At 33.5% G+C, this 22,251-nt stretch overlaps 1 pseudogene; it reads left to right on the top strand.

Moving 5' to 3' along the window:
- The first annotated feature begins 2,606 nt into the window (after positions 1-2,606).
- Positions 2,607-20,573, top strand: LOC112715605 (protein SRG1-like; annotated as a pseudogene).
- Positions 20,574-22,251: the final 1,678 nt, after the last annotated feature.

Here is a 22,251-nt window from a genome sequence, read left to right as displayed (position 1 = left end):
TATCTTATCAACTATACTTAAAAAATATCTCATAATCTCGTAATCACGTAGAGAAAAACTCATGTCATAATTTTGAGACATATGCATTATTCTAAAAAAAAAATATAGATAAACAAGTAATTAATAATTATTATTTTATAATTTTAAAAAATAAAATTTAAATAATCATTAATTAATAACAATTAATTAGTATAAAGTACAGTTCAAAAATATTTGATGATTTGTTGTTAGATTTTTATTAATTAACTAACGAAATTGATTCTAAAATTAAGTACTAAAGTATGATTTCTAGCTCACTCCAATCATGAGAATAACAAACTCGAAGTATTAAAAACTCGAAATAAGAAGATCATGACAATTTTACGTGTCTAACCTAGTCTTTCTATAATTTGTTCATCTCTTATCTCGTAATGCCAAAATTAAAATATTTTTGAACACATATCATATTTGAGTTAAACACCAATTTAAATGTCGTAAACCCCTCAATTATTTTGTCTTGCAAGCAATTAATTATCTATGTGGAGATTCTATGATGCTGATCATGATTGTCAGCATCCCATGCTTTTATGTGGTGACAGGTTCAATCATCCCATGCTTTTATGTGGTGTCAGGTTAAGAGAGTGACACGTACAAGCTAAAGTTTCGAACCTAGGATGTGGCTTCTATGAGGCCAACATATTGGCCATTGGTGCAATACCTCGGCCAAGCTGCGGTTAAATAGGGAGTAATGAATTCGTGTTGTGGTTTCGTTGCTTCCGTTTTGATTGTTGGATGGAGAATGATTAAATAACAGTTAATCACAAATTATGGATTGTTGGATAATGGACTGAAAGTTAGTGGCCCATGTGAAGTTGGTCAAGGGTAATGAAAAATAAAAAATAGACCCAAAATATCACCAAAATGACTAGCTGAAAACCAAAATGCATGAATTAACCCGTTTTTTTCCCAACAAGCAATTAAAAAAAAGACTCTCCTGAAAATCGAAAAGGAAAAAATGATACTTTCTTTTTTCTATTTATAAAACGTACAATTTGTTTTTATTGCAAGAGTTAAATAACCTATTTGATTAAAATACTCATTTATAATTATTTTTACATATAAATTAGTCATAATTATATTAATGTTTCAAAAAATAGAAATAATAATACATAATATATACTTATTATTATTGTAATATTTTTTATTTATCTTTAATATTTTAACTTGTTATAAAATATTTAATTCAAACTTTCTTATATATTTTATCATTAATAAAATATTAAAATTTCTACGTCAATAGTAATATATATTTTATATTATTAATATTATTATAGTAGTAAAATTAATAACATGAAATACATTTATTATTATATATTCTATTTATTTTTTATTTTATCATTAATTATGAATATATAAAAAATTTAAATTTAATTTTTTGTAACAAGTTAAAATATTAAAAATAATTTCTATTTATTATATTAATAATAAATATATATTTTATATTTTTATTACTAATATATAATTATAATAATAATTATTAAAAGTATTGTAGTCAAATAGATTAAAATGTATATTATTTAACTCTTGTATATAGAGAAGTGTACATTTTAAAAATAAAATAGAAGAGAGTGTGATTTAAATATTTCGTAGGTAAAATTTTTTTACTCATAAATTAATAAATAAAATAACTTCATTTATTGTTTAATTCTAAGATATATTTCTAATAAATTCTATACATTAGGTAATCATGCTAAATAATAAAACAGCTAATTATAACCTAATTCCTAGAGATATTTAAACCATTTCCTATCCCTAAAGATGTTTACATAATCCTAATCCTGCATAGTCATATCACAAAGCACATTTAATTTCACATATTTATCTTCTAATCCTAATTCTAATACTATTACCATGAATGTGGGATTTGGATCTTCTAAAGTTTGAATTTTATTTTAGAGAATAAAATGTGATATCTCACTATTGATTTATAGGTGGGATCAAGAATAAATATAAAAGAGAAATTATTTAAGAATAGAAGATCATATTTTATTCTCTAAAATAAAATTCAAACTTTAGAAGATTCAAATACATGAACGTGTGTCACAGTGTTCCTTTTTTTTTTTTTCTATTCATTTGGGTCATTACAATTCCGGCGCTTCCTTTGTGGCTTTGTTTCTGCTATAGAATTTTGTGATCCATTTCTACAAAAAAAATGTCACCCTTATAACTCCTTTATTTCCGGCCTGTATTATCCAATCGATCAGAACCTCTATTCGCATCACAATTTTTTTATTAAAAAAAATTATGTTACATCTACATTAAAATCAACCACTAAACATGATCCTAATCAAACTGGTAAATCGAACGAGATTTGTTGCACTATACGTACGGACCCTACCTGCCCCTCCACGCGTGTCCACTATTTGTGACACAAAATGACAATATATAATGCTAACAAATGAAATAAGTACGAGCGAATTTTCCTTATCCATATATCAATCTAACTCATCCATCCTTGGTGACAAGTTATGACAGTACGCACTACGCACAACATTTCAAAAAAAATATCTAGTGCCAATTTATAATTTTATATGGATGCCGGTCCCACATATATCTTCACCAGATTTATTTAGGCAGAATGTTGGTCCAATAATCAGCAGCAAATTTTATTGCCTTCATCCGTTTGGCTGTTTCTCAATTGCATCTTCTTCACTTCAAAGGTATACGCTCTTATAGTTGCTACCAGAAAAAGTAAAATTATTTCATTTATGATATCAATCGATCTTTTCTTCTGTTAAATCTTCAGTCTTTATTGAATCTTTTCTGATCAAGCTAGCTAATAGGTGCATAAATTAAAGAAAAATAATGTCCAAGATTGGAAGCTCTCTATTGGTGCCTTGTGTTCAGGAGCTAGCAAAAGAATCCATCACCCAAGTTCCTGATCGCTATCTTGTTCCAAAACAAGACACTCTTATAATACCTAAGACATCTTCTTTTCTACAAGTCCCTATCATCGACTTAAACAAGCTGCTATCTGAAGATGCATTTGAGCTTCACAAGTTGGACCATGCATGCAAAGAATGGGAATTTTTTCAGGTTCCAAATTTAATTTCACTAGCTTAAAGACCTTTTGCTAACTGATTTTTTAAGAATTTGGGTGTAATTATTAGTAGAGAAAAGGACAAATCGATCCTGTCTTTTCATTCCGTGGACATTTAAGTCTTTGAAGATTTAAAAATATATTTAAGTTTCCGACCTCTTCAAAATCTGGATATATCGATTCCTAAGTTTAATTTGTCCAATTTTAAAAACTCTCTCAAGTATACATCGGTATCAACCAAATCAATACAACAGGAGTTACATTTGATTTTTTTGTTGAGTCTGATAAATCGTGGTGAACATAAGAGATATGTCTATGTTTTGAAAAGGTCAAGAATTTTAAATATATTTTTAAATTTTCAAAGACTTAAATATCTCCGTATCAAAAGAACAATGACTATAATGGCCTAAAAGAAGGGATGTGATCAGTTTCAATCATGCAAGTGCTTTTGAGTTTAATTATTATTATAGGTACTACAGTAACAAATCACGCCATTTAAAACTGTGGCATGACCTAATTTTATAAAAAAACTAACTAAGTGTTGTAAATAATAAATTAGATAGATATTTGATTATTGCAAGGAAACCTTTGAATGAATCATCAATTTTTTTGGGTAAATGTTACTAACCTAAAAGGCAGTTTACTAAGAAAATAATTATACTGTTGATGACATATAATAATATTTTATTTATATAATCATATAATTAGTTAATATTACAAATGAGGAGTGTGAGGGACTAGCACTTTTATTAAATTCTAGCTATTACTTAACCATTAATAGGAAATTAAATGATTCTACACCATTAGATGTAATCTCACACCATTAAAAATATCATTGATACTTAAAAATCACAAAATCCGCTAGCCCTAAACTTTCTCTATTACAAATAGCTAGATCGATATGTTTTGCATATATACTTTGACTTTTAATTTTGACTTTACAATATTTATTTTCTACATATAATGTAGCTTAAATTTAAAATTTAAAATAAGAATAAAATTTTAAGATAAATATTATGCGTGCGTATATATTAAATTTTCTTAATCAGGGATCTTGGATTAAAGATTTGGAAGTGAAACAAAATTAAAAGAGTATTAAATTTAGTACTTCACATAAAATACATACCTCCCTAAAAATAAAAATATGATAAGTTGTGATTATGGTTGGTGAGACATATTATTGTTTTATAAATTTTATAATGTCATAATTATCTGCAGTTGATTAATCATGGAGTCGACCCTTCGTTGATTGAAAGTGTGAAGTCAGGCTTTCAAGACTTCTTCAACCTTCCAATAGAAGAGAAAAAGAAATTATGGCAAAAACCTGGCGACATAGAAGGGTTTGGTCAATTGTTTGTGGTGTCTGAGAAACAAAAATTAGAATGGGCAGATCTTTTCATCATTAACACACTTCCATCGTATGCAAGGGATCTCAACTTGTTTCTCAATATTCCTCAACCATTCAGGTCTTACTTTTTCTTTGCAAGTGTTTGCTAACGCACATTTTATAATATATATATATATATATATATATATATATATATATATATATATATATATATTAATTTTTAACACTAAAATACGGGTGAAGGACTTAAAACTGAATTGATAAATGTAGGTTTTATATGCCTTGAAAAAGAATTTGAATCAAGACAATATTACCAAAATAAAGACAAACAAACTCAAACTGATTCAACCCCAAGACAAACGAAGCTACAATTTCCAAACTTCACAAATCAAAATGCCAAGAACAAATATTATATTTATCACTATGAAGAAGATGAAAGAATAGTAGTGTTTGTGATTAAACGTATGCATAATATTAAGCTTGTTATTGTACCAGTACATTGAGAGAGAATTATGGTATTTATACACTAATAGCCTGACAGAATAGAGAGAGAAAGGTAACAGAATTTGGAGGAAAAATAACTTACTCTCCCTCTGTTTCCCATATCTCTTCCCTTTATCACTTTGTACACTTTTCATAAACCCCTCTTCATTCTTAGGGGAAGATTAGGACTGACCCTAAGTTTGTCTTGAAGGATGTTAAACATATTGAATGATTAAGGTTTAGTTAAGGCATCTGCGATTTGGTCTCTTGCCGGGATATGCACCACATATAGTTGTCGACTGTTTACCATTTCTCTTAGCGAATGTAAGTCAAGTTTCAAATGTTTACAGTGATTGTGTAACACTGGATTAGCTGCAAGCATGCTTGCAGACCGATTATCACAGTATATTGTGGGTGCTATAGACTAAGAGATTGAAGCTCGCTCAATAAGTGCCAAATTGACACCAATTCTTCTTCAACTGAAGCTAAAGCTTGATACTCTGCCTCTGTACTGCTATGACTCACTTTGGTTTGCTTGTGACATTTTCATAAAATCAAGTTACTCCCCATTTAGTAATGAAGCGACGATCATCTAGATCACTTGCCCAATCTGCATCAGCAAAACCAAATAATCTAAAATTAGTGCGTTTAGAAAATGTAATTCCATGACTTACTGTGCCAACCAAGTACCTTAGGATATGCTTTACAACCTTCCAATGATTTAAAGTAAGATCCTGCATGAATTGAGAAACTCTGTTCACAGAATATGACAAGTTTGGTTGTGTCATAACAAACTTTTGTTGAGATAGATGAATGCCTCCATTGTCGAGATAAGTTTCCTCTAGACATAAGAAAAAGTTGAATCTTCCTAAGTGGTTGATCCAGCACACAAGCCCTCAGCATATTTTCTAGGGTTTGTATCGTCCTCTCCGATTGACCATCGATTTAAGAATGGTACGCAGTGTTTAAGCTCAATTGAGTTTTGAATGCTCTCTGAAAAGCCCCCCAAAATCTCGAAGTGAAATGAGGATTTCTGTCAGAAACTATGGTGGTAGGGACACCATGTAGCCTTACAATCTTCTTAATGTACAAGCCTGCCAGCTCCTCCAAAGTATAGTTCATCCGAACGGGCAAGAAGTGAGTTGACTTCGTCAACTGATCCACAATCATCCAAACTGCATCAAATCCTTCCCGAATCCTCGGCAATCCAAACATGAAGTCCATTGCGACGCTTTCCCATTTCCATTGCTGAATTTCCAAAGGTTGCTGATACGGAATTGACAAACAATTCACTATTATGTAGAACTACCGGCAAGTGCACCAGGACGTATCGAGTAGTAAAACTCACGGTGAGTGAGTGCCGATCCCACGATGATTAAGGAATTAAGCAAACAATGATTGATTGAGAAATCTAGTTAGACAATTCATAGTTTGATGATGGACAAGTAATGAAATAAGCATGAAATGTAAAATGACTTGAAGGAAAAGTAATCAAAAGCTGTAAATGACTTTGAATGTAAAAAGCAGAAAGTAAATGACTGAAAAGATAGATTGCTGGAAATTGAAAGACTAGAAAGTAAAGATGACAAAATATAAAAGCTGGAAATCTAAATTGGAGGAATAGTAAATTGCAAGATTATAAACACAACAATGTAAAAGAGCATTAAGTAAATGAAAGCAAAGAAGGGGAATTAAGAGGATGAGAGGGGGATCATTGGGGGTTTAGAAATATTGAATTCTCTGGATCAAAATGGGTTTCATCTCTACTTCAATCATTCAATTATTGACCTCTTGGCAAATCATAAGTAATCAAACCCCAATCTCTTGGTGATTTGATTTCTCTTAACTTGATCAATTGCCAATCTCTTAATCTAATTGCTCATGAGAAGAGTTGAAGGTTGGTCTCTGATTTAGAGCCACAAAATTTCATGAATCAAATCATGGATTGATTATATGTCACATATCAATCTCAAATCGAAATTCAAATCAATTGGGAGGAAGAACTTCAAGCATTAATTCTATGATTCCTTTCTCAATTCCTCATAGAATTCAATTAGATTCAATTTCTTTCTCAAGATAATTGAATCATTGCAATAAATAATGAAGATTCTCCCTAAAGAAGTAATAAAAGAATAATTGAAGATAAAAGTAAAATAACTATTGATCCATCAAATTACAATAGAGCTCTTGACTCCAATGAATGGGAATTAGCCACTCATCACTTTCAAAGAAGAATCAAAAGTGAAAAGTACAAAAAGAAGAGTGCAAAAAGAAGTAAAGGTAAGTAAAAATCAAGATCCAAAAGTAAAAGTCCCTTTTCTTAAGTGTTCACTTGGGGTTATATACTACTCTCAACTCCCAAAATGCCACTCCAGATCCAATTAAAATCACTACAATTACAATGCTATCCAACTTATGGTCCTCTTGCTTGTAGTCGAGTCTTCTTTCTTCAAAGATTGTGAGCCCAAGATGGTAAATTGCCTTGAGATTGAATGGCATGTCATGCAAGTGCCACTTTGGTGGCACACCCCATATTGAAGATTTTGTGAAGGTGGTTCAACGTGCCACACCCTTGGCACATCCATTATGTAATTGTTCCAAGTTGTGAGGGTGTGTGGTGGTTGACACGTCAACCACACGCCATAGTTCACGCCAAGGGGGTATTATGCTCCCTGGAAAGTTGGTCCAACATGCCACTTCCGAGACACGCTAGCTCCCATGCCCACTTGGAGAAGAATGAAGCTTCGAGGGCATGTCTCTCTTCCCACGCCCTAAACATGCCCTTGCCACGCCAACTTTTGCTCTTTGAGGCATCTTTTGGGAAGTTGGCCCAGCATGCCACTTCCCAGGCACACCCATGACATGCCAAGGGCTGAAGCTTGAGGGCGTGTGGTTTTGGCACGCTAACCACACGCCAATGAAGCGCCAATGCCACACCAACTTCTGAGCTTGGGGTGTGTGATTTTGGCACGCCAACCACACGCTAAGGGCACGCCAATGAAGCGCCAATGCCATGCCACTTTTGAGCTTGGGGTGTCCTTTGGGAAGTTGGCCTAGCGTGCCACTTCCTAGGCATGCCCTATCCACGCATCTTTGAGGGCGTGTGGTTTTGGCACGCCAAAGGCATGCCCATTTTGAAAGCTTGAGGGCGTGTAGCTTTTGGTACACCAACCACACGCCCAATGCACGCCAGGCTTGAGTTTGATTGAAGAGATCTCTGTGTCATTAGCCCAGCGTACCACTTTGAAGGCACGCCAGTGGCATGCCAAGCTTGGAGACACGCCAATGGCACGCTGGGGACACGCCAATAACCCTTTTCTCATTTTGTGCTACTTTTTGTGTCCTTTTTCTTGCAATTCACGAAATTAAAGTACTCAAAGTAGTGTCCTCACAATATCTATAATTTCTTCAATATCAAGCAATGTAGGTCAAGAATTGCTTATTTCTAACAAGAATTCACTAAGAAATTAAAGTAAATGATACTATGCATCAGTTGCTGGGTCCCGAACGGTCTCTGGTGCTCAATTTTTACCTTTTGATATGTTAAGCACTTTAAAATGTGCAATGCCACATCATTCTTCATTCTCGGCTACCAGAATATCGTCTTCAGGTCGTGATACATTTTAGTACTTCTTGGATGAATTGAAAACTTACTTCGGTGAGCTTCAGTTAACATATCTTGCCTCAAGTCTCCCACATTCGGTACACAAATCTTTCCCTTGTACCTCCAAACTCCCTTTCTGTCCTGGGTAACCTCTCTTTATTTCTTTTTTTTTTTCAGTTACTTGTAGCATTTTCTGCAGCGCCTGATCATTCCGCTAAGACTTCTGAATCTAAGCTTTAAAATCACTAGAGACATGCAACTGGTTCAAAACCATATTAGCTGCTACTTCTTTGACGCCCAAATTGAGGTTCTCAAACTCTCTTAATAGCTCCTCTTCCTTAACCATCATCCAAGCAACATATAATGATTTCGGCTCAACGTATCTACCACGACATTAGCTTTTCTTAAATGGTAACTCAATTTGAAATCATAGTCCTTCAGTAACTCCATCCACCTCCTCTAGCACATATTCAGTTCCTTCTGATCAAAGAGATATTTCAAGCTCTTGTAATTAGAGAAAACTTGTAATTTAACCCCATACAGGTAATGTCTCCAGACTTTTAGCGCAAACACAATCGTAGCAAGTTCCAGGTCATGAGTTGGGTAATTTACTTTGTGAGGTCTTAATTATCGAGAAGCATACGCCACGATATTGCGGGTTGCATCAACACACACCTTAATCCCTACGACGAAGCATCGCAATACACCTCAAAAGGTTCATTAGGTTTGGGTAACACAAGTACATATGCTGTAGACAGTTTCTACTTCAAGGCTTAAAAGCTCTCCTCACATTCTGATGTCTAAACAAACGACGCATCCTTCCGAGTTAACTTTGTCAAAGGCAACGCAATTTGTGAAAAACCCTTGATAAACCTCCGATAATATCTCTCCAAAGCTAAGAAGCTCCTGATTTCTGTTACTGATGTTGGCCGTCCCCAATCCATCACTGCCTCAACTTTAGAAGGATCTATAACTATTCCTTGCTAACTTACCATGTGACCTAGAAATTTCACTTCATTCTTCAAGAATTCACAATTAGAAATTTTAGCGTACAACTTCCTCTCTTTCAAAATCTGCAACACAATCCATAAGTTTTCCGCGTGTTCCTCCTCGGTCTTAGAGTAGATTAGGATGTCATCAATGAAGAAAACGACAAATTTGTCCAAGAAAGGATGGAATATCCGGTTCATATAATCCATAAACACTGCGAGGGCGTTGGTTAACCCAAAGGTCATTACAGTATACTCGTAGTGGCCGTAACGAGTTCTGAAAGTGGTTTTTGGGATATCTTCATCTCTCACCCTTATTTGGTGGTAACTAGACCTCAAAATCTTGGAAATGACACCAGCTCCCAGCAATTGGTCATTCGAATCATCAACTCTCGGCAATAGATATTTATTCTTTACAGTTACTTTATTTAGTTTTCTGTAATCTACGTATAGTCTCATACGGATCCTTCTTTTTCACCAACACTGGTGCTCCCCACGGAGAAACACTTGGACGAATGATGTTCTTACTCATTAATTCCTCCAGCTAAGCCTTAAGCTTAGCCAGTGCTCAGAGAAGGTTCTAATCTCCATTGGGCCCACAGTGCTCAAAATGTAACTCTACAGACCACCCCCACACTTTATGCAGTTCCACTTTTCAAAATACTCTGGAGCACCTTGACAAATTCTAGAGAACCGACATAGTTCCTCAAACCGACTGGTGTACTCCGCTACTGACATAAGACCCTGCTTCAGCGGTAATAACTCAAGCTCCTTCGTCGTCCTAACTGAATTAGGGAAATACTTCTTATAAAATTCATATTGAAATACATCCCAAGGTATTGCAACATTATCTCACTGCAAAAGGCGTCGGGTTCCCTGCCACTAATGCTGGGCTTCACCTACCATCTTGTAAGTGGCAAACTCAACACACTAGTCCTCAGGCACTTGCTGCGCTTGCAAAGCTCGTTCTATTGTCTGAAACCAATTATCAGCCTCTGTGAGATTTGTGGTTCCTCAAAAGATCGGTGGATTTATCTTCATGAAGATCGCTAAGGTCATCGGCCCATTTTGACATTACCCTCGTTTTCGTTGTTAATTTGCTGACCAAGGACCTCAGCCGTTGCCTGCATAGCAGCTGCTATATTTTCCAGGGCATTCATGAAGTTCATGGGATCATTCGCGGTTGTTTCAGATTTTGCATTACTATTCCGACCTCACCCTTAACCACGAGTGCGTCCAGAAGACGTCATCTGGTCCTTGTTCACACCAAACAAGTAATATCAAGGTGATTAGTCTCAATATCTCAAGTCTAGTGATTCAAAGTCCCAAATGCATGCTCATGAACAAGTATGCCACATATATCAGTTAGATATCCTAATTAGCATTTACAAAAACCCAGAGTATGTCCAGAAGTATAGTCAGTCCATTCCTTAGGCACTACAAGAATGAAATGCTCTGATACCATAATGTAACACCCTACCACACAAAGTCTTACACTTAAGTCGTAAAGCAGAGATGGCATGGTATTATGACCTCTAAAAGAAAAGACGTACATATAAATATAGTTGAAAGAAAATCATAACGAGGAGCCTTGAAGAAGAAGCTAAACAAAATTGAAACAGAAAAAGCATCACTCATGAAAGATAAGCACAGACGGAAATGTAAGATCGTAAGAAAACTAATATATATAGATAAATATGGATCAGAGTTCCAAAATACAAATATCAAGCTCCATACTCGACCTGCAAAACCAAGGGCAGCCAGAGTATACATATATACATAAATATACAACCCAAAGTTTTCCCAAAATATAAACAAAACTCATGTTTCTCCAAAAGCAACCTCTAAAAGGGAGGATATATAAGATACACATGCGGAGAATCTATATACATGAGTACATAGCCTAAGACCAAAATATAACACCCCAAAGTGATATCTTCATTTGCATAGAGACCTCCAGATGCTCACCAAGGTGCATCTCGACTTGCATCTAAAAAATAGCAAACGTATGTATGGAATGGGAACCGAGGGTTCTTATTATGTTAATGGTGTCCACATAAGTAATATATAAGGTCCCGGAAAAGCAAAGGCATTCCTAGGACTTCAACATTCAGATTAATCTTAAAATTTATTCTAAATCCATATTATCGGTAATCTGTCTAAGGGATTCTAGCCTAGTCTAACTCTGCATCTCCTGCCTCAACTAAACCTCCTAAACACCGGTGGAATAACGTTCATCACTCCTCTGTCAAAATAGGAGTGTATTAGGTACATACGCAAACAAGTCAAACAAAAAAAACACAGATAAAATTCAGATACTGCAAGTAAACAAGTAGCAGATAAACATGGTAAAACAGTTAGGCAAACCAAAACAAGTATGCACTCAAGCAAAGCATTTAAATGCGTATGATGTATGCTTGTCCTACGGCTGTTGAGCTCAACTATCGGTTATACAGCCAACCCGACATGTCCTGGTAGACCTTGGACAGTCTCTCTGTACGCAGATCTCCAAGTTCAATAATATCTATGGAAAAAATCCCAAGCTCATCCATAGGAGAGACAAAACTCCAAGATCAAATTTATACATGGGGGGATACCCCAAGCAGAAATTCATATATATGCATGTCCATGAGGAACTCGGGGAGTTAAAGTGCCTGGTCACATCTTACGTACAGAGGATCAATAATTTGTCTCAATTATACAAGTCAAGTTAAGCTTTTTAATTTATTATTTATCATTGTCATTGTTATCATGAATTCATGTCTCATTCAATCTCTAAATCATCATTATTATCATCATCATAATTATCAGTTACATATCATGTTTCATTCACCACTTCGTCGCTTCAACAATTTGACCATTCACTCCTCAATCTCTTCCTCAATTCTCTATCTAACTCATTCAACACATTCACCCTTGTTCTAAAGCTTAAATACTCGCTAAGCAACCTTAAACAGATGTTAAAGACATTTGGAAAGCAAGAGAATAGGTTTAAAAAATTTAAAAACACACTTTTCAGAAACACAGGGGTCATTCATAGCCATGCCCATGCTCTCGTACGCATGGGTGTAAAAATGCCAAAGTCGCGTATGTGAGAACTGTCCACGTATGCGAGCTCATGAAACAAAATGGGGTCCCAGTATACGCAGACCTTTAGTCACGTATGCGTGAGTGTAAATATAGCATTTTTGCGTACGCACGCACGCCCTCGCATACACATGAGTGAATTTTTGGCATATTCGCATACGCAGACCATGCCTGCATATGCAGGATGTCTGGGCAGAGCCCAGGGTCCGCGTTGCATGCATGTTCGTGCACGCATGCCCATCAGAATTTGCAAAAAGCTGCTAAGTTTCCAAAAAATCAGTTTTACACACCCAATTTCGAACGCGCATAATATTTTTGTTGAAAGTCGTATTTTGTCTGTTCTTCGAACGGTATAAATTTCACGGACCCAATTTTTATTCAAAATAAATTTTACAAAATTTGGGTTCAGGAAGCCAAGTTATGGCCTGCTGAACTTGGTCAAAAATCAGTTTTTACCAAAGAGTTCAAAACCTTATTCTTTCCAAAACCTCAATCCAAAATCAACCAAGTCATATCCAAACCAACACAATCATTCCTACTCTGTATCAACATTCATTTACTTACAAAATCAACATCCAACCACTTGATACATTAACTCATTCAACACAATATCACCTATATGAATATGTATACATTAAGTTCCTCATTCTAACCATTCAAACCATTCACAATAACCAACAATAATCATTAATCCTCAATAATTCATATAATTCAACTTATTCTATGGTCAACTAGCCTAAGTTTTCACATGACATTATATATTAACTATGAAAAAATAAAATCATACCTTGGTCGATTCCTCCCTAAGCCTGGAACCCCTCAAATTCCACCATTTCTCAAGCTTTCACCTCTCCAAGACCACACCAAAAATGGATTTCCAGCTACCAAAGTCCAATGTCAAGCCTCCAATACAACCAATTTGTCTCCAAAACACATAATTCAGTCTAATTCCACAAAATATAACCAAAATCAATATAAGGGCTCACTAATCAATCAATTCACAAAGTATTTGAGGATTCTTACCTTACCCACAAATCAATTTGACACAACCCAACAATTTTCTCAAGCTAATTCAATCCTAGAACATTAAAATCCCATAATATCTCAAAATCCAAACACAAAACTTTCAAAAATGAGGAGAGGAAGGATGAGTGAGAAATTGCAAATTTTTTACCACTTTGTTCAGATGGTTTTGTAGAGCTTGGCGCAGTGGTCGCGTGGCGAATTGAGAGATATGTGGAATTGAAATTTGAGATAAGGTTAGGGTTCTTGTTGGTCCCCTCACCCCCAAGTCTCAACGTGATTCCTTTAATTGAAGGGAAGAATGGCTGCGTCTCATAATTTATATGAAGGGCCTTTGGATCTGGTTTGGGCCTGGTCCAATCGGTTCGGCCAGTTAGATCGGTTTTGGGCCAAAATCTTTAAAATTAGTGTTAAAATTCGTATTTTAAATATTTCTACTTCTCAAGACCAAATAAAAAAATATTTCTACTTCTCTGAATTATAATAATTTATTTTCCTAATTTTGTTGGATAATAATTAATTTGTTGGCTAATTATGTATTAATTTCGCGGGATTTACATATGGCCCTTATCTCTGTTCAATTTTAAATTTCTTCTTCTCTCAAAGAAGAAAAACATAGAGAGAGAGAAAAGAAAGAAACCCTAAAGTACTATTTGGATCTCTAATAAAAACTTCTCCCTAATTAAAAGGTTTTCCTCCTTTCCATCTATGCAACCATATCAGTTTCACTAGATGATTCTAAAGATTTTTTTCCTCTCCATCTCTAAGTATTTTCTAGTTTCATAGAGAAATGCAAGAAAATTATATTTCTTAGTTTGATCTTGTTAGAAAGCTTGATTTTTGAGATTTAAGGTGCCTATGATCAAAACCCCAAAGTTTTAAGAAATTTAAAGTTCCTAAACCCTAGAGCTAAATGATTATTCTTGGGTAAATATTGTGTATTGTTAGGAGTTCTTGGCAATTGATTTGTAAATTTAGAGCTTTAAAGAACTTTGAAAAAGTTAAGGTACATGTTTGTTCTTTGGTAAATATTTTTTAATTTCATATTAAATCCTGATATAAGGAAATCGTCGGTTAGAAATTTTCACAAAATAATTCCGTCGAAGTATAGATCCAAACGATAGACAACCCTCAATCAAAGTTTAATTTGTTCGTCACTTAAGTCAAACCCAATAAAAACCGAGAGTTTTTAAACCTCGGGTCGTCTTTCAAAGAAATTGCAGGGAAGTGTGCATATTATTGGTTATGGGGTATATTTTGGGGGTTTTGTGTTTGATGAACAAGAAATTAAATATCAAAGAAAGAAATTATAAATGCTAAAATATACTCATGGCAAGGATCAATAGTCAAGGTTTCCTATCTGGACCATTGACCACAACATGGTGATTACAAAGGATTAATTACACTTAGTTGTCCTCTAACATCAGAGGGGTAAGTCAAGTAGACATAATTGGTCCTAGAACCAACTAACAACTCTAAATCACCAATGAAACTGGACATCAATGATCTCAAGAGACCTAAATCCTCAATCACAAGCCAAGAGTATAAAATTCTACTCTAAAACACAACCAAGTATTTTATCAAACACTTAGAAGACATAAAAGGAAGGCATAGTAAATTAGCAAGAAATATAAAATCTACAACTACCAAATACAAAATAACAATAATAGCAACTCAATTAAGCAATAATAAACAAAGAAATATCAAAATTGCATTAAATAGAATTTAAAATGAACAAGAGTTCAATAACATAAAAGCAAAAAAATAAAGGAAATAACAAATGAAACTAAGAGAACCAAGATCTAAGAACAAGAGATTGAAAGAAAAACTAAATTAAACAAGAATTAAAGCCTAAACCCAAGAGAAATCTAATATAATCTACCCTAATTCTAGAGAGAAGAGAGAGCTTCTCTCTCTAGAATATGACCTAAAGCATGTTACTAAACTATCCTAATTGCTCTCCCCTTGTTCCTTCTTGATTTTGGCCTCAAATACTTCAGTAATGAGTTAGATTTGGGCCTGAAGTAGCTCAGAAATTATCCCCAGCGTATTCCTTTAATGAGGTCACGTGACCAGTGTCACGCGTACACATGGCTGACGCGTGCGTGTCACTTGGCGAAATTTCTTGGTCACGTGTATGCGTGGGTCACGCGTATGCGTGGGTCACGCGTGCGCGTCGCTATAATTTTCACAAATCTTCATTTCTTCATGAATTCTCCACTTTACATGCTTTTTCTTCGCTTCTTCAATCCAATCCTTGCCTTATAAACCTGGAATCCCTCAACAAACATATCAAGGCATCGAATGGAATTAAAGTGAATTAAATTTAACAATTTTAAGGCCTAAAAAGCATGTTTTCACTCTTAAGCACAATTTAGGAGAAATTCACAAAACCATGCTATTTCATTGAATAAATGTGAGAAAGTTGATAAAATCCACTAAATTCAACACAAGATAAATTACAAAATTAGGGTTTATCAAATCCTGGGTTAGAGGCTCTGACAAATTGGGATTTGAGGGTTTACTGAAGAATATTGTTGATGTTGAATTGATACGTGGAAAGTTAATTAGTTATATATAGGTTGAAAATTAATTTTGTGATGATTATGGTTATTGGGGAACCTAGGTTTATATATGGTGATGGACATACATATAATTTGTGTTGATGGATTTTTTGTCATGAACATATGGATTAAATAGAAAATGATGCTGGATGACGTTTTATGTTGGTGTGCATTTTGGATTGAGATATATGGTTATGAGATTTTGATTAGGTCAAATATTAAAGTATTATGATATTAAGATTCTTAAGTTGTATGTATAATTTTGGTTAATTGAAGGTTTGATGTTTTGAGGTATATGATTGGAGGATTTAAGGTGGATGTTTGTAGTGTAAATGTGAATGAAAGAGTTGATTTTAGGTTCTATGAATTGGGGTATGTATTAGGGAAGAAAAGAAGAGAATGGGAGGAGGAAAAGCAAAATTCTTCAAAAAATAGGCAAAGTTTGAACGGCAAGAACATGACCTTTAGTGTATTGATTAAGGTGGAGTTTGTTATATTAGAAAGTTTTCTGTGTCTAATTTTATGATTTCAAAGAGTGAAGGCTAACTACAAGTTTTGTAGAGTAAGTTATGATTTTTTTTTACATTGGGAAGTTGAAAGAAGAAGTGAAGGGAACTCGACAATGAATGTACCTTTGCGTATGCGAAGCAAGTTCGTGTATGCGATACCACTAGCAAGAATTTCACTTCTCAATACACGTGGAATTGAACTAAGAATTAAACTACTTTTGAGGCAGGTGTTCATGCACACAATGAGTAGGGCAATGAATGAAAGTCCACAAACACAGGAGAAAGTTATTTTTGAAAGTTTTAAAGTAATTTGAAACCTCTACCTTAAGTTTAGCAAAATTGTTTATAGAGGCCTTTGACTTGCAAGCCCATAGAATTGCTCAAGCCAAATCCCGTTGGATCTTAAATGAGAGATTAGGAAATGAAGAATTTGTTTATGATTGTGATATGATACAACATTTTGTATGATCTTCAATTTACAAGTAGAATGGAAGTGGTACTATAAGAGGATATTAATTTGAGGTTTATGATAGTGATTATGGTTAATGATTTTAGCAAGGGATAGAGTTTTATGCTGCTTGCTTGATTTATGATTTCAGACTTGGCAATGGTGTGATTTTCATCCTACTTATACGATAATTTAGATATTTTTATTATAGATATTTTGGGATATATAATATTTGGATTGTATGTGATTTTATTCTAGATTGTAAGGGTATTCGAGCATACAATCCTTAGATAGTTTTTTTCTAAGAAAAAGTGACAAAAAACTTTTTCTGATTCTTACATGCTTCTGGAAAGTTCTATTATATCCCTTATGAAAAGGACGACTAGAAAACTATGTCTAGTGTTAGATACTAGATGTGTTGATTCTGGAAAATAACTGATATGTGAGCTTATGACCAATAGGATAAGCATTCGTCGTATGAATTGTTTGATTCGTAGATGTGTATAATTGTTCATAATTTTCTACTCGATTATTCATGTGATAATTATGTTTGAAATAATTGTGATTTTGTTGTTATTGAAATGTATGGCTTATTCATGATTGTCTTAACTTGTGTAGGTATCAAAGGTAATGGGTAATGTCAGATGTTAGTAAAAACCTAGGCTATTGATCTGGTTTGTGAGAGAAGAAACGTGCTTGATTTATAGATTAATTAAACTTTAGAAAATTGAGACTTGGTGTAGAAATTAGAGACTCTTACGAATTTAAGCATCTTTATATAATATTTATCCCTTTTATTTTTATCATACTGGAAACCATTATTAGGTTTTCATCCATTGCTTTTAACATTTTTTCTAATATGGATCATAGTGGATTGCGTGGATAGATGGAGTCACATATGGAGGATTTATGTCAATTCATTGGTTGTTTTAACTAGGCTAGTCATGTTCCTCTCCTTTTAGAGATAATCATTTGTAGATGAATTAAACTTGTAACCGACCTTAAGATTTTCTTTGTTACATTAATGCTAATCATGAAATCGATGACAAGAATTCGACTTTCTCTCACTTGTGTCATTCACTCTATGATTACTTGCATGGATATTTACAGGCTCTTATTCATGCAAATATTATCATTAGTTACATGTATGATAGTGTGGTGACATGTTAGGATATGTCATAATACTTTTGCTATCAATCTACTGTGACTTAAGCATTATAGGCCACATAGTGAAGATATTACAATAAAAGGTGGAGTGATGTTCCTAAGATTAGAATGGAGCTATCGAGATGCTAACTCTTAAAGGGAATGCTATATTATGATTCTGGAGGAATCAATACTTGAAAAAGAATCGCACATTGAAGATTAATGCTTAAAAAAGAGTATTATAAAAGTATTACTCTCCTTCATCATATATAATAACTAATTTTTTTTATTCTTCCAAAATTTATAACTATTTACATTTTCAAAAAATGAGAATTTTGAGGTCAAATATGCCAAGCACTCTTAATTGAATGGGACAATGAAGGTGTTCTATGCGATAGCTTCACTATATCAGGAAATATGAGGCATATACATACTTTTGGGACTATAACTCTATTATGTAACCCTAGTTTCTATTTCAACTCATCATTAAATTCATTCATAATAACTAGGCCATATGATATCTAGACATATATAACAAGTCCATACTTAACGAGATGGCTTAAACTACATAAATTTTCATATTATTAATCTCATATTAGTCATCAAACTACATGATATTCCATAATATGTAATTATAAATAACCAGATAAATTTTCAGCATATGCTATCTATTTTGTATTTATTGTTGTATTTGTGCCTTTCTACTTTCATGGTGTATGAAAAATTGCCCATTAATAATTTTTTTTTGTAGAACTCATCAAATGAAGTAAAGTATTCATCATTATAAAATAATCACATTATGTGATAATAAATGCAACTAGGAAACTCTAACATCTTCTGTATCAATGCAGAGACAATCTTGATAGTTATTCCTTGCAACTCGAAAAACTTTTCATGGCAATCATTGGGTATATGGAAATAGCTCTCAAAACTAAACCAAATGAAATGTTAAATTTATTTGAAGATGTAAGTTAATCAATGAGATTGAATTATTATCCTCCATGTCCCCAACCAGAAAATGTAATTGGACTGAAGCCTCATTCTGATGCTGGTTCTCTTACCATCCTTCTCCAAGCAAATGAAGTAGATGGCCTCCAAATAAGAAAAGATGGAATGTTAATGCCTATTACACCGGTCTCTAATGCATTCATCATTAATGTTGGAGACATATTGGAGGTAATTTGAGAAAATTATTTTTTTTCTCATGCTAAGCTACATGAAGAACAACAAATAACATATTGTAAGAAAATAATCACAACATAAAAGTTAATGTGCACTAAAGATTTGGAGAAAATCAACAACAATAAGTCATAAAAATAGATAGAGTAACTTTATCAATTTAGAGAGTGGAGCACACGCTTAAAAGTGTCTCTTTTTGGTTTAAATTGAAACAAATAACTTGAATCCATAGAATATATATAGCTTCGGTCATTGTCACCTAGCCATCAACAATTATAGTCTATGTGTGACATGTTTTTATTTTTTTAGCAATCAACCCGAATCAACTTGATCCAACATGAATACCTAAGGACACTAGTGAATGTTTATATATTAGTGAAATCCTTAAAATCTTTTAACTTACTTGACACTGATCATTCTAAAGTTAACAAAAATATTATATTTGCACTTTTTGGAGTCTCAAAAAGTGTTTTATTAGTACACTATGTAAACCTTCAAAATATTTTTCTTTGAGAAATTTTTTTGTCTTCTTTAATTATGATTTTATTGCAGATACTGACCAATGGAATTTATCGGAGCATCGAACACCGTGTAACAATTAACTCAAAGAAAGAAAGAATTTCCATTGCTACATTTCACAAACCTCAAATGAACAAAGTTATAAGCCCAATAGAAAGCTTGGTTACCTTCGAAAGACTTGCACTGTTTAGGAGAATCAACGTAGCAGATTACTACAAAAAATACTTCTCACGCCAGCTCCAAGAAAAATCAGTACCCAATGATGTCAGGATCAAAAGTAATAATTGTGTTCATAAGATTTTATAGGATAGAATAAGAACAAAACAATTAATAATAATTATGTTCATCAATAACTAGCAGTAAGTATAGGCTCATTTGTTCAAGACTTTGGGTCAAAGACATGATATATATATATACGGCAAATGTATTAAGTAATAAGTAACAAATTTGTGTCATGAATTTGAAATAACTTGAACTAGCTACTTGGCTTATTTGTGCTAGAGAAACGTTGTGTAATATATATTTACTTTTTATTTAAGAAAAAAGAAAGAAAAAAAATCATGGATATAAAAGAAAGTGTCTACTTTTATTTTCATATGAAATCTTTCAAAGAATTTATCAAGTAGTTAGCTACTTCGAGTAAATTTCTGTAATGGTCCTCGAGATTGACACCGTGCACTAAAATCGTCCATGAGATTCTAATTGCACCAATTACATCTCTGAGATTGAAAAAATTGCACCATAGTAGTCCCTGACCCATTTTCCGTCAACAGCGCGCTGATGTGGACCTTTAGTGACATGTGCCACCTCATAGTTTGGCCACGTGTAACGGTATGATGACGTGTCGGCCAACGACACGTGGCATGCTGACATGGATGAGTATGCCACGTGTCACAATGCTATTTGTCCACGTGTCAGATTTTGCCACGTGTCGCAATGCTATTTGTCCACGTGTCATCCACTGTGTCATCGTTACATATGCACCAAATTAGTCCCTTACTTTGCATCAAATCACTCATTTTAGTCCCTGAAATTGAATGTCGTGCACCAAATTAGTCCATTCATAAGTTTTTTCTCATTTTTTTTATAAATTTAAAATTCTCATTATATATTTGAATACACTAATTTTAATTTTATCTTTTCACAAGTTATTTAAATACAAGTGTGTTCATAAAATATTTTTAAAATATTAGTTTTAATTATACAATTTTTTTCTACAATATTTTATTAAAAGAATTATGTGACATATTGATATTGATTCAATAAAAAGTGTAAGTTAAGAGTATAATAATATTCCTTAATACAATTTTTCTAATATTTAACACTTTAATAAATATTTTAAAAATACTTGATAAGGCACTTATTAACTAATATAAATTCATTATTCCCATCCATTGTAAGAATGTCCGATTTCCCATATAATTAACTTCTCACTAAATTAATAAGATAGATTTATACTATCGATTATAATAATTCATTTTATCTATAACTTAGTTAGGCGGCTTTTTCATATATTACACTATTAAGTACTTATTGTAACCATGACTTGAACAGTATTAAAACAGATAGAAATAAACACAAGAGGCAATAATAAAGTTTTGGTTTTAGTTAACATGTACTCTAATGATACACGTTAACATTATTAATTAAAAATTTTATTATAAAATATGTATAATAAAAAAATAATTAAATTAGTGTATAAAAAAATATTGAGAATTTTAAATTTATAAAAAATGAGAAAAAACTGATGAAGGGACTAATTTGGTGTACGACATTCAATTTCAGGGACTAAAATGAGTAATTTGATGCAAAGTAAGGGACCAATTTGGTGCACATGTAACGATGACATAATGGATGACACGTGGACAAATAGCATTGCGACACGTGGACAAATCGGATAAGTGGACAAATAGCATTGTGACACGTGGCATATTCATCCACGTCAGCATGCAACGTGTCGTTGGCCGACACATCATCATATCGTTACACGTGGCCAAACCATGAGGTGACCCGTGTCACCAAAGGTCCACGTTATCAAGCCACATCAGCGCGTCGTTGACGAAAAACGGGTCAGGGACTACTCTAGTGCAATTTTTTCAATCTGAAAGACGCAATTAGTACAATTAGAATTTCAAGGACGATTTTTGTGCACGACATCAATTTCGAGGACCATTATAGGGATTTACTCTAGCTACTTCACTTGTCATATTAGGTGACAAAGTGAGAATTAAGCTTTAAACTTTGTCACTTTAGAATTTTAAGATACAAAAAGG

Source organism: Arachis hypogaea, chromosome 10 (assembly GCF_003086295.3).
Source record: "Arachis hypogaea cultivar Tifrunner chromosome 10, arahy.Tifrunner.gnm2.J5K5, whole genome shotgun sequence".
Taxonomy (NCBI): domain Eukaryota; kingdom Viridiplantae; phylum Streptophyta; class Magnoliopsida; order Fabales; family Fabaceae; genus Arachis; species Arachis hypogaea.
This window is presented reverse-complemented; position numbering and strand designations above follow the sequence as displayed.